Genomic DNA, 12,626 nt, shown 5'->3' with positions numbered 1-12,626 from the left:
TAAATTAATTTCTTACACAAGAGAAAGTAAATATTTGTTGTCATAACAAATTGAAGCCATTAGATCAGGACCAGAAACAGGCAGATAAGTAACTGGACAGCCTTCGTTCATTACTACTGCACAGACGAGAGCCTGTTAGTTGCAGCTTACAAATTGTTTACTGTTTCAGATTCAACATTAAGGGTGATAAATTTCATTTTTAAGATGGATTTGATACCATATAATAGGTGGAAGTAATATAATTTTATATTCCTGTTGTTGCATCACTTTATCATACCAGCATGTATAGTACTCCCAAGGAAACAGATTTCCCATCATTACTGATTTTGTATAAACTTAAGTGAAAAGGGCATTAAATAATGTCTCAATCACACAGCTTTTTGAATATAATTACTGGTTTCAGCTATGCATGAGCTATCTTCAAACTCTACAATAGAAGTAAAAGGAAGTAAGTTACTAGCTATTACATTAAGAAATTAAACACGAGTGACAGAAGTTGTAACAAAAACACAATATACCTTCCATTCTGGTGTACTGCAAAAAGTCAAAACATGTCAAAATAACCAGAGCCAAAACTGCAATGCCTGCTTCAACTGATCATATATAGGATGCACAGCAATTTAAGAGTTGTTCATGCAGACATAACATAAAAACAAATGTAAAAAAATTAAAAGGAATTTCATTTAAAAGTACAATTCTTTAAAATATTCTCAGTTGTACTCATTTTCTGACAGTTCAGAGTGGTCAAAATTTAACATTTTTTTTTAAGTAAAAGGATTACAGAAATCATTTTAAAATTGAGTGTATTGTGAGGGTTAGAAAAAACAGACCTTATAAAGGCAGAAGATGGCATACACTTTGAGAACATGCAATTGTCCAGATTCTCATATCCCAGTTTATATTTTGATTGGGACAGTTAGTAACAAAAGTGAAATGAGGACGGACCTAGAGTAATGAAAAGAAGCAAATTATGGAAATACTTCAATAAAATAGCAGATAGCATAATTTATAGTGAGAAGATAGTGAAGTGCAGCAGTCGTTGCTAAATGGCGCAAGTTACTCATAGGTAAGTTTTACTTCAACTTTTCTGCAGTTCTTACGTTATTCAAAGTAGCAGGCTTTCCTCCAGGGAGTAGTGCACTGCTCCATATGCTGTGCATTCACAATAGGTGCATAGATGATAGCAATACTGTTGATCTTTCCAAATCTTCAATGGTACCTGGTAATACTTCTCACTAGCAACACAAATGTCAGGGAATGAGTTCTTCAGAGATTTGGTTGAAGACACTTTACTTGTTAAGAACATGGTCAGGATGCTGTCTCTCACTAGCAAACAGGTCTAGTTCCTCCAAAATGTTGAGGTATCTACTTTTGGAAGCAGTATGTAATTCTGCAAATTATTTACTATACCTCATATTCTGTTTCAATTTTTTAAATACTCACCAAAAACTTGTTTTATTGCAGGTATTTGTGTGTTCTTCAGATCTTGTTTCAAAGGCACTTTCCATGTGTCCAATATAAAAGCAATGGCAACCATTACAAGTAATTTTATAAATTCCTGACTGTAAAAATTTACTGTGATCCTGGCCAATCTTATGGCAAAGACACAGTGACAGTTCATGGATTTTTTTGTGGGGGTTCACAGGAAGATGAACAACAAAATTTCATATAACTAACATCAAAAGGCGAAAACTGAATGACAAAATAGTTTCTAGAGGAAAGATGCTTATCTTACAATGAATGTTCGTAAGAAAACTCCATTCTCCTCTCCTTAGAAGCAGAGAATCTGTCAACAACGCGTTCACCAAAATTGTCAATGCTGTGAATAAAGTCCTTTTTGGAGATTGCTATCAGCCTATCTTGACTCGTTACTCAGCAGAAAAGTTTTTATTCTCTTCTGGGTAGAGAAAGATCACTCCGCTTTAGACATTGTCACCACTAGGGTAACAATCACTTTTAGGAGTTTCATTGTTCGTCTGAAAGGCTGACTTTCGCGCAGTAATTGCAGAACTGGAACAGTGCCTGCGAAATTTCTAAACTTATTCTTCTTGTATGGTATCTGAAGCTCCATTTTCAGCTTATTGCATTAAACAAAAATATATGTTCTCCAAGACCTATGCAGCAACTTTTGTGGAAACTGGCTTGTACTGTGCTGCACATGTTACTACTGTACTTAGACATATTTGTAATTTTTCCTTTATGAATGGTCAGTTTCCTTCATGATTAAAGTACTCAATAGTAAAGCCACTTTATAAAAAGGAAGAAGGGGATAATGTAGACAATTTTAGACCTATTTCTAAGCTATCAGCGTATGCTAAAGATATTTAAATGTACAGATCGGCTCTAGAAGTCATTTAACAACTGAAAATGCCATATTCTATTCTCTCTGTGAGGTACTGGATGGGTTAAACAAAAGGTTTCGAATGCTAGGCATGTTTTTTTTTTATTTAACTAAGGTGTTTGTCTGTGTTGATCACAAGGTATTGCGCCAGAAGTTGGACCATTACGGAATACGGGGAGTAGCTCACAATTGGTTCACGTCTTCCTTTAACAACAGACAGCAATAGGTCATTATTCAGTGTTGAGAATGATTGTGATGTGGGGTCTGTGAGGTAACGGGCAAATTGTGGCACCCTGAAAACATTCCCAAGTTAGCGTGGCCGGACATGCTGCTCGGCCGGCCAGGGCCCGTCAGCAGACGCGCCAAATGTTAGCCGGACAAGAGGGGTAGCCACAGCACATGGTCCAGCCGTGTGGTTGGGAATTCCATTGTGCCACTGGGAGTGCCAAAGATGGCGGACTTGTGAAACCTTAATGGCAGACATTTCACAACTTTTATAGAAATTAATAGTCAGATGAATCATGATACCTCAAAAAGAAACATGTACATTACTATTATTTGCACAATGATTCTGATAGTGTAATCAGATTTTCACTTTCTTTATCAGTTTGAAGTTCAGTATCTGACAGTAAATTATACAAGTAACATCCAGCAACGAGTTTCCAAATTATAAACACTTCATCTAATTTTGTCGATAGATGTCTTTAAAAAACTATAAGTGTAAATCGAAATTGGTATGAATTACAGGCATGTAACTTGAATAGTACGTGAGTTATTTGAGGTCAAAGTGGCCGATTACTTTCAATTGCGTCAGCCCATAAGTACTCCACAGTTACACGAAAAAATGGCTGGCCTACCTTTTTTTGCTACTCCTTTGATATATGTTTATTTAATTGGTTTATGTATTTAATAATGTGTGCATGTTTATGGTTCAGCCGTAGGAATAGTTATTTAATTTCTAGTATTTAAGTGTAAATCCAGTATTTGGTATGTGTTCAATATGTTTGTGAGTGCACGTTAGCTTGGAGACAAGGAGGGAGTGCTCTAGCCAATCACAGTGCTCGTTACTAAAAGAGACATATGGAGATTGGGGAGGAGCATGGTTTTTCGGAGAGGACACGAGGTAGTTTGGGAGAGTGTGGCACGAGGCAGTACGGTGCTGGACGCGACGGCGCGGCAGAAGCGCGGTCACGAGGGAGACTTGGAGAGTGTGGAGTGGTTTGTGTGTGGTTGTGAGAGATAGAAATACTTCGAAGTGACGACTTGTGAACTTGTGAGATTTCTGTAGCTTCTACAGTGAAGACATAGTTTGCATTTAGAAATGAATATCTCATGGGCTATGTCGTTGTTAATAGCTAATTACGTGCAGTACCAATCTATTGTTTCCTTCGTATTCAACTTATATTTTAGTTAATTGCTGGACCATCGACACCAGTAAGCGTTTTCCAGAAATATACCACATTTTCAAAAGTACTTCTACTATTGTACTCATCATTTAAAGTTGTTAAGATAGTACCAGCAGATTTTATTTAACTACAGTCTTTCATTTATTAATTTATATGTTACATTCATAATTCACAATTGCCGATTCATGTGTGTATTCTTATCATATACAGGTAGGTTAGAAAATTTAAAAAGGGAAATGGATAGGTTAAAGTTAGATATAGTGGGAATTAGTGAAGTTCGGTGGCAGGAGGAACAAGATTTCTGGTCAGGTGACTACAGGGTTATAAACACAAAATCAAATAGAGGTAATGCAGGAGTAGGTTTAATATTGAATAGGAAAATAGGAATGCGGGTAAGCTACTACAAACAGCATAGTGAACTCATTATCGTGGCCAAAATAGATACGAAGCCCACACCTACTACAGTAGTACAAGTTTATATGCCAACTAGCTCTGCAGGTGACGAAGAAATTGAAGAAATGTAGGATGAAATAAAAGAAATTATTCAGATAGTGAAGGGAGACGAAAACTTAATAGTCATGGCTGACTGGAATTCGAGTGTAGGAAAAGGGAGAGAAGGAAACGTAGTAGGTGAATATGGTTTGGGTCTAAGAAATGAAAGAGGAAGCCGCCTGGTAGAATTTTGCACAGAGCACAACTTAATCATAGCTAACACTTGGTTTAAGAATCATGAAAGAAGGTTGTATACATGGAAGAATCCTGGAGATACTAAAAGGTATCAGATAGATTATATAATGGTAAGACAGAGTTTTAGGAACCAGGTTTTAAATTGTAAGACACTTCCAGGGGTAGATGTGGACTTTGACCACAATCTATTGGTTATGACCTATAGATTAAAACTGAAGAAGCTGCAAAAAGGTGGAAATTTAAGGAGATGGGACCTGGATAAACTGAAACAACCAGAGGTTGTTCAGAGTTTCAGGGAGAGCATAAGGGAAAAATTGAAAGGAATGGGGGAAAGAAATACAGTAGAAGAAGAATGGGTAGCTCTGAGGGATGAAGTAGTGAAGGCAGCAGACGATCAAGTAGGTAAAAAGACGAGGGCTAGGAGAAACCCTTGGGTAACAGAAGAAATATTGAATTTAATTGATGAAAGGAGAAAACATAAAAATGCAGTAAATGAAGGAGGCAGAAAGGAATACAAACGTCTCAAAAATGAGATCGACAGGAAGTGCAAAATGGCTAAGCAGGGATGGCTAGAGGACAAACGTAAGGATGCAGAGGCTTATCTCACTAGGGGTAAGATAGATACTGCCTACAGGAAAATTAAAGAGACCTTTGGAGATAAGAGAACCACTTGTATAAACATCAAGAGCTCAGATGGAAACCCAGTTCTAAGCAAAGAAGGAAAAGCAGAAAGGTGGAAGGAGTATATTGAGGGTCTATACAAGGGCGATGTACTTGAGGACAATATTATGGAAATGGAAGAGGATGTAGATGAAGAAGAAATGGGAGATACGATACTGCGTGAAGAATTTGACAGAGCACTGAAAGACCTGAGTCAAAACAAGCCCCGAGAGGAGACAACGTTCCGTTGGAACTACTGACGGGCTTGGGAGAGCCAGTCCTGACAAAACTGTACCATCTGGTGAGAAAGATGTATGAAACAGGTGAAATACCCTCAGACTTCAAGAAGAATATAATAATTCCAATCCCAAAGAAAGCATGTGTTGACAGATGTGAAAATTACCGAACAATCAGTTTAATAAGCCACAGCTGCAGAATATTAACATGAAATCCTTGCAGACGAATGGAAAAACTAGTAGAAGCCGACCTCGGAGAAGATCAGTTTGGATTCCGTAGAAGTACTGGAACACGTGAGGCAATACTGACCTAACGACTTATCTTAGAAGAAAGATTAAGGAAAGGCAAACCTACGTTTCTAGCATTTGTAGACTTAGAGAAAGCTTTTGACAATGTTTACTGGAATACTCTCTTCCAAATTCTAATGGTGGCAGGGGTAGAACACAGGGAGCGAAAGGCTATTTACAATTTGTACATAAACCAGAAGGCAGTTATAAGAGTCGAGGGACATGAAAGGGAAGCAGTGGTTGGGAAGGGAGTAAGACAGGGTTGTAGCCTCTCCCCGATGTTATTTAATCTGTATATTGAGCAAGCAGTAAAAGAAACAAGAAAAATTCGGAGTAGATATTAAAATCCATGGAGAAGAAATAAAAACATGGAGGTTCGCCAATGACATTGTAATTCTGTCAGAGACAGCAAAGAACTTGGAAGAGCAGTTGAACGGAATGGACAGTGTCTTGAAAGGAGGATATAAGATGAACATCAACAAAAGCAAAACGAGGATAATGGAATGTAGTCGAATTAAGTTGGGTGATGCTGAGGGAATTAGATTAGGAAATGAGACACTTAAAGTAGTGGAGTTTTGCTATTTGGGGAGCAAAATAACTGATGATGGTCAAAGTAGAGAGGATATAAAATGTAGACTGGCAATGGCAAGGAAAGCGTTTCAGAAGAAGAGAATTTTTTTAACTTCGAGTATAGATTTAAGTGTCAGGAAGTCATTTCTGAAAGTATTTGTATGGAGTGTAGCCATGTATGGAAGTGAAACATGGACGATAAATAGTTTGGACAAGAAGAGAATAGAAGCTTTCGAAATGGTGCTACAGAAGAATGCTGAAGAATAGATGGGTAGATCACATAAGTAATGAGGAAGTATTGAATAGGATTGGGGAGAAGAGAAGTTTGTGGCACAACTTGACCAGAAGAAGGGATCGGTTCGTAGGACACGTTCTGAGGCATCAAGAGATCACCAATTTAGTATTGGAGGGCAGCGTGGAGGGTAAAATTCGTAGAGGGAGACCAAGAGATGAATACACTAAGCAGATTCAGAAGGATGTAGGTTGCAGTAGGTACTGGGAGATGAAGAAGCTTGCACAGGGTATAGTAGCATGGAGAGCTGCATCCAACCAGTCTCAGGACTGAAGGCCACAACAAACTGTAGACTCAGCAGTATTTGGCCTGTAATGCAGCAACTATGTATCCCACCCCCTAGACAATGAAACCAGCCAAAACTTTTAATATTTCAATGTTGAGTCGGAGGGGACATGAGGGCCACCACACCAACCGTCATTTCATTTATTGTTAAGTGAAAGCCCGCAGGTCTGAGTGGGGTACAGTCAAATAGGAGGTGCTACAGGGATCAATTTTGGTGCCACACCCGTTTTTTATTTATGTAAATGATATGACCTCTAGTATTAAGGGTAACTATAAAATATTTCTGTTTGCTAATGACACTAGCTTGGTAGTAAAGGATGATGTGTGCAATATTGTCCCGGTTTCGAACAGTGTAGTTCATGACATAAGTTCATGGTTTGTAGGAAATAAACTAACGCTAAACACAATAAGACAGTTTCTATAGTTTATAACACATAATTCAACAAAACCCGGTGTTCTAATTTCAGAGAATGGGCCTGTGATTACTGAAGCTGAACAGTTCAAATTTCTAGGTGTTCAGATAGATAGTAAACTGTCGTGGAAAGTCCACGTTCAAGATCTTGTTCGAAGACTTAATGCTGCCATTATTACTATTTGAACGGTATCTGAAGTGATTGATATGAAAATTAGTCTTCTTTGCTTATTTTCATTTGCTTATGTCGTATGGAATTATATTTTGGGGTAACTCTTCCCATTCTGAAAGGATATTTTTCGCTCAGAAATGGGTGGTTCGGGCAATAGGTGGTGTAAGTTCGCAAACCTCTTGACGACCCCTGTTCACTAGTCTGGGTATTTTGACATTGGCCTCTCAATACATATATTCTTTACCGTCATTTCTTTTCAACTGTATCAGCTTATTCCGAAGAATGATCAGCCTTTACACAGTTAATACTGTGCAGAAATCCAACCTGCATTTGGATCAGACTTTCTTAAATCTTGTGTAGAAAGGTGCGCAGTATACTGCTGTATCCATTTTCAATAAGCTACTACAAGAATTCAAAAATGTCAGCAGTAATCCACACACTTTCAAATCAAAACTGAAGAGTTTCCTCATAGCTCACTCCTTCTGTAACGTTGAGGAGTTCCTTGAAAAATCAAGCTGATTCTTATGTTATATTGTTGATTGTGTTTAGTGAAACTTATGGCTTGATTTGTTTTGGGTTCAAAAACACTTTATTTTTGTCTGTTTTTCCTTTTATGTTGTTATTTCATGTACTGATATGTTCCATAAACTTTGAGATTTGCTCCCCAATTTGGTCCTATGGAACTTGACGTGTAAATAAATAGATAAATAAATATGAAACAAACTTTTCAGCATTAGTTAAAATTACAGCAGTGATATGCCCTGTGAAGCCAAAGCATTCAGCAACTTGAATGGTAATTGTATCATATACTTCTTTTGCAGCAACATTTTTTGGAACTTTGTCTTCCTGTCTCCATCTTTTCACTAGATATAGCAACTCTTTGCACTTGAGAATAGAGTCAATGTTGCTTCCTCAGATATCCTGTATGGCTCTTTTCAAATGTTTTATCTTTGTTGTACAGTCAGTGGGCCATCTGCTCATTTTTTATAATTGACTGTGCAATGTGTCAACACGTGGCATAATATGATTGAATACAGATAACCAAAACTGAAATGTTCGGTGCTCTAATTTCAGGCGAAGCTCTCTCTCTTGAGTAATAGTTTGCTGAGTTGTAAGCTCAAATTAGCTACAGGCATTTTATAAGTGACTCCATAGGTGCACACAACTACCACAATTCTTGATTTAAAATTCCATCTCATGTTGGATACACGAGTCACTTTCTCATTTGCTGTGTCAGTTAACGTCATTGTATGCTGGTGTGAAATATGAAAAAAACTGGGAATCTCAATAAGGTAAGCAAAAAAATTCTGACGTCCATATTACGACTCATAGCTTGCTCTAAAATCCGATTCAACTTACAGGCATAACAATGAACAAAATAGACATGTGTAAAATGCTCTTGTAGAAGAGTCTGTACATCTGAACAATGACCACTCTCAACAGCTGTACCACTATAGTTCTGGAAAGTAACTATGTGAATCATCCACAATATACAGTAACATTTCTTTAAGTGATTCGGCTAACATTTCTGCATCTTGTTCATGAGAAGTGACGGAAGTCCTAAACCTTTCTATAGGTCTGCCACGAGACAAATATAATGACAAACTGTGAAATTGTTGAAATATCAGTTGCCTCGTTTGCAATAACAGCAAAATCAGCAGCAACAATTTCCTTCCTTACTCGGTCATGACAAACCTCCAGCATACAAGAAAGTAAACCATTTTGAACATGTTTCAAAGTGCCTTTGAAATTAGTAACCTTTGAAAGATGGTTGCTAAGCATGTTTAGTTCAGCAGTCAAATTTATAAGACCATGTGTAATTCCTGTAGCTGAGGAATCACTGCATTCGTCATGTTCATGAAGTATGAATGTACCACAGAATTTAATACTGTACACAATTTTAGAGAGTACATAATGATTTTTATGAATTTGAGTATTGTGCATTTCAGTTGACTGTCTATAAGCTCTGTCCAACTGTTGTCTAATATTGTGTTTCCCTAAAAGACTGCCCTAGCTAAACGATCTTATGTCATTTTAGGCCGCTTATGGTTTGTTACCTTCTGTGATAAATTTCCTAGATTTGAATGCCTCTTAGCATCCAAGTCATTTCACATCCAGTGTTTTCGTTCTCAAACAACAAACATGGAGAACAGTACAGTTTGTTCACAATATCACAACCACATATGCAATATACTTTCCCATAAATGTCTGGTCTGGACATCCTTACAGTTTCCCTACTTTTATTATTATTTTTCATAATTAACTTGATATCTGGTGTCCGTCTCGTTACATCCTTGATACAGATCTTGTCTTCAAGAGATGGGGGGAAGAGAAATTAGTTTCCCCTAATTCTCTGCACTGAATTATCACACATATTAATTTCACATTGCAGAGACTGCATGGCTGAGGACTCACATCTTCAAACTCACAACTGCTTATTGAATCCTTCTGTGTGATAAACTGTAAAGGCTGGTCTCAGTATTGGTATCTTCACTACTACAAATAAGAGAAAATTCCTGCCAACTGTTGCTACTTAGACTCTTATTATTGCAGATTCAGAAATATGACTCCTCACAAGGATAAAGGACACGTCAGATATAATGTCACAGAATACTGTAGATGTGAATTAGATTGAAAAATCTGCTATTTGTTGCATTTGGGAGGAAGTGGAACCACAACAGGAGGAGGAAAAGTGGATACACGGCAGAGCATTGATTTAGTGCTCAGACTAGGAGTGACCTGCTGCCCCTGTAACATTCTGCACCCCTCACTAATGAAGTCAGCTCTTGAATTTGGTCTTTGGGGTGCAGAATAGAATTTTACACCTGGGTAGAACTGCGCTTGTAAGAGCTGACCACCAGTTCCAGACATGACTGTAGATGTCAGTATATAATTATCCATCGTGGAGGCAGGAGAATTGATTCTAGTAAGTTTAAAATTGTTACATACTGTAAAATTTTCACTGATGTGAATATTTCTATTGAGGCTTATTGCTGCATTGCACCGCAGAATGAACCACCACTGCAAAGAACCATTTGAAAAGTGTGGAAGCCTAATTTGACATTGATTTGCGAAGACAATTTTCATTTTCTTTGAGACTCCTTGCCCTGATATTCCATTGTGACACATTTTGTTTTCATGCTGTCAAGGTTCTGAAGTTTGTTTCCAAGTAATGTCATTTGCTTTTTGGTCATCTAACAAATATTTATTACATATTTACTTCTACATCCTTTATCACAGGTTGTCTGTTTCAGGATGTTGAGTTCTTTATATAGTTCTTCTTGTGACGGAGGGAGCCATATCATTTGATAATGCCTTGTACGACTGGCTCCCTTTGTCACAAGAAGAAATAGATACAGAACTCAATATTACAAAACAGATAGCATGTGCTAATGGCTGTAAAAGTAAAGATGTAATTTATTACAAGATCATTGCTTGGAAATAAATGTTGTAAAATGACAGCACGAAAGCAAAATATCTCGTAATGGAATATCAGGGTAAGGTGTTTCAAAAAGTTGAAAATTATTTTCATGAATCCTATGTCTAATTAGGCTTCCAAACTAAAATTATGTGCAAATGTGTCTTTGCCATAAGACTGGCGAGAGTCACAGTATTTTTTACTGTCAGGCAATTCCAAAATTACATGTGATGACTGCAGTTGCTGTATATTGGACAGACATTTGAAACAAGATTTAAAGAACACTTACATACCTCCAATAAAACAACTTATGGATATCACTTAAAAAATCAAAAACACATAGTAATGGACATGGCAAATAATTGAAGATTTTGCATGCCTCTTCCAAATGTAGATATCTCAACATTTTGGAGGAACTACATTTGTGATGCTAGTGAGAAGTGTTATCATACACTATCAAAGGCCATCTGAGATCAACAGTGCCGCCATTATCTACAGAGCTTTTTGGATGCACACCACATAAGCCAGTGTGCTGCTCCCTGCAGGAACATCTGCTATCTTTAATATTATGTCTGCGGCTCATGGTTTAGTGGCTAGTGTTGCTGCCTCTGGATCATGGGGACCTGGGTTCTATTCCCGACTGGGTTGGAGATTTTCTCTGCCAGGGGACTGGGTGTTTCTGTTGCCCTCATCATTTCATCATCATAATTCGTGACAGTGGAAAAATTGGACTGTGTAAAAATTGGGACTTTGTATGGGCACTGATGACCGTTCAGTTGAGCACCCCACAACCCATCATCATCATCCTCTTGAATATTATTGAATATACTTCTATTAAATTAATAAGAACTTCCATAATCTATTCTATTCCTTTCTTCAATAAACAGTCTCTCCTCAGACAATGTCCAGTCCAGTTCCATTTCCTCTTTCTGATGACTTTCAGCATGTTTCTATCTTCTCCAACTCTTCTTAATACTTCTTCATTCATTACTCGGTCTTCCCATTTCACTTTTTCCATTCTTCTCCATATGTACATCTCTAGTGCCTCCAGTCTTCTTTCATCTTCCTTCCTCAATGTCCATGTCTCTGCACCATATAGTGCAACACTTCAGATGCAACATTTGGCAAGTCTTTTCCTCAGATCTTTGTTTAATGGTCCACAAAGGAATTTCTGTTTCCTCTTGAATCCTTTTACCATTGCAATTCTTTTCCTAATTTCTGTTGAGCAATACATATCAACCATTATTACACTTCCCAAGTGATTGAAGTTATTCATTTGTTCTATTTCCTCTCCCCCTATTTTCACACGGCATTTTCTCCCGTTTCCTCCAATTACCATGATTTTCGTTTTCTTCTTGTTGATCTTCATTCTATATTCTTCTAATTTTGTGTTTAGATCGTCTAACATTTGTTCCATTCTCTTGCACTCTCTGCCATCACAACCATGTTGTCTGCAAATCTTATACACTCCACTCTCTGACCCTCTCTCCTTCTATCAAAACTTTCACTAATAATTTCCTCCAGATATGTATTGAACAGTGTTGGTGATAAACAACAACCTTGTCGTACACTTCTTCCCAGTTCAATTTCTTCACTCACCGCACCTCCTATTTTACTCTTACTCTCTGGCTCAAATATAAATTTCTAATTAGGTGCCTATCCCTCCAGTCAATTCCATGTTTCCTTAGGATTTCCATCAGTTTGTCCCATCTGATATAGTCAAAAGCTTTCTCAAGATCAATGGGAAGAGGAAAAAGAAGATATCAAATGCTGGACAATATCAAAGGAGACAAATATTCAGAAATGAAAAGACTGGCTATGGACAGATAAAAGTGGAAGAGGCTTAACCCATGACAAGA

Source organism: Schistocerca gregaria, chromosome 2 (genome assembly GCF_023897955.1).
Source record: "Schistocerca gregaria isolate iqSchGreg1 chromosome 2, iqSchGreg1.2, whole genome shotgun sequence".
NCBI classification, from domain to species: domain Eukaryota; kingdom Metazoa; phylum Arthropoda; class Insecta; order Orthoptera; family Acrididae; genus Schistocerca; species Schistocerca gregaria.
Note: the sequence above shows the minus strand (reverse complement) of the source record.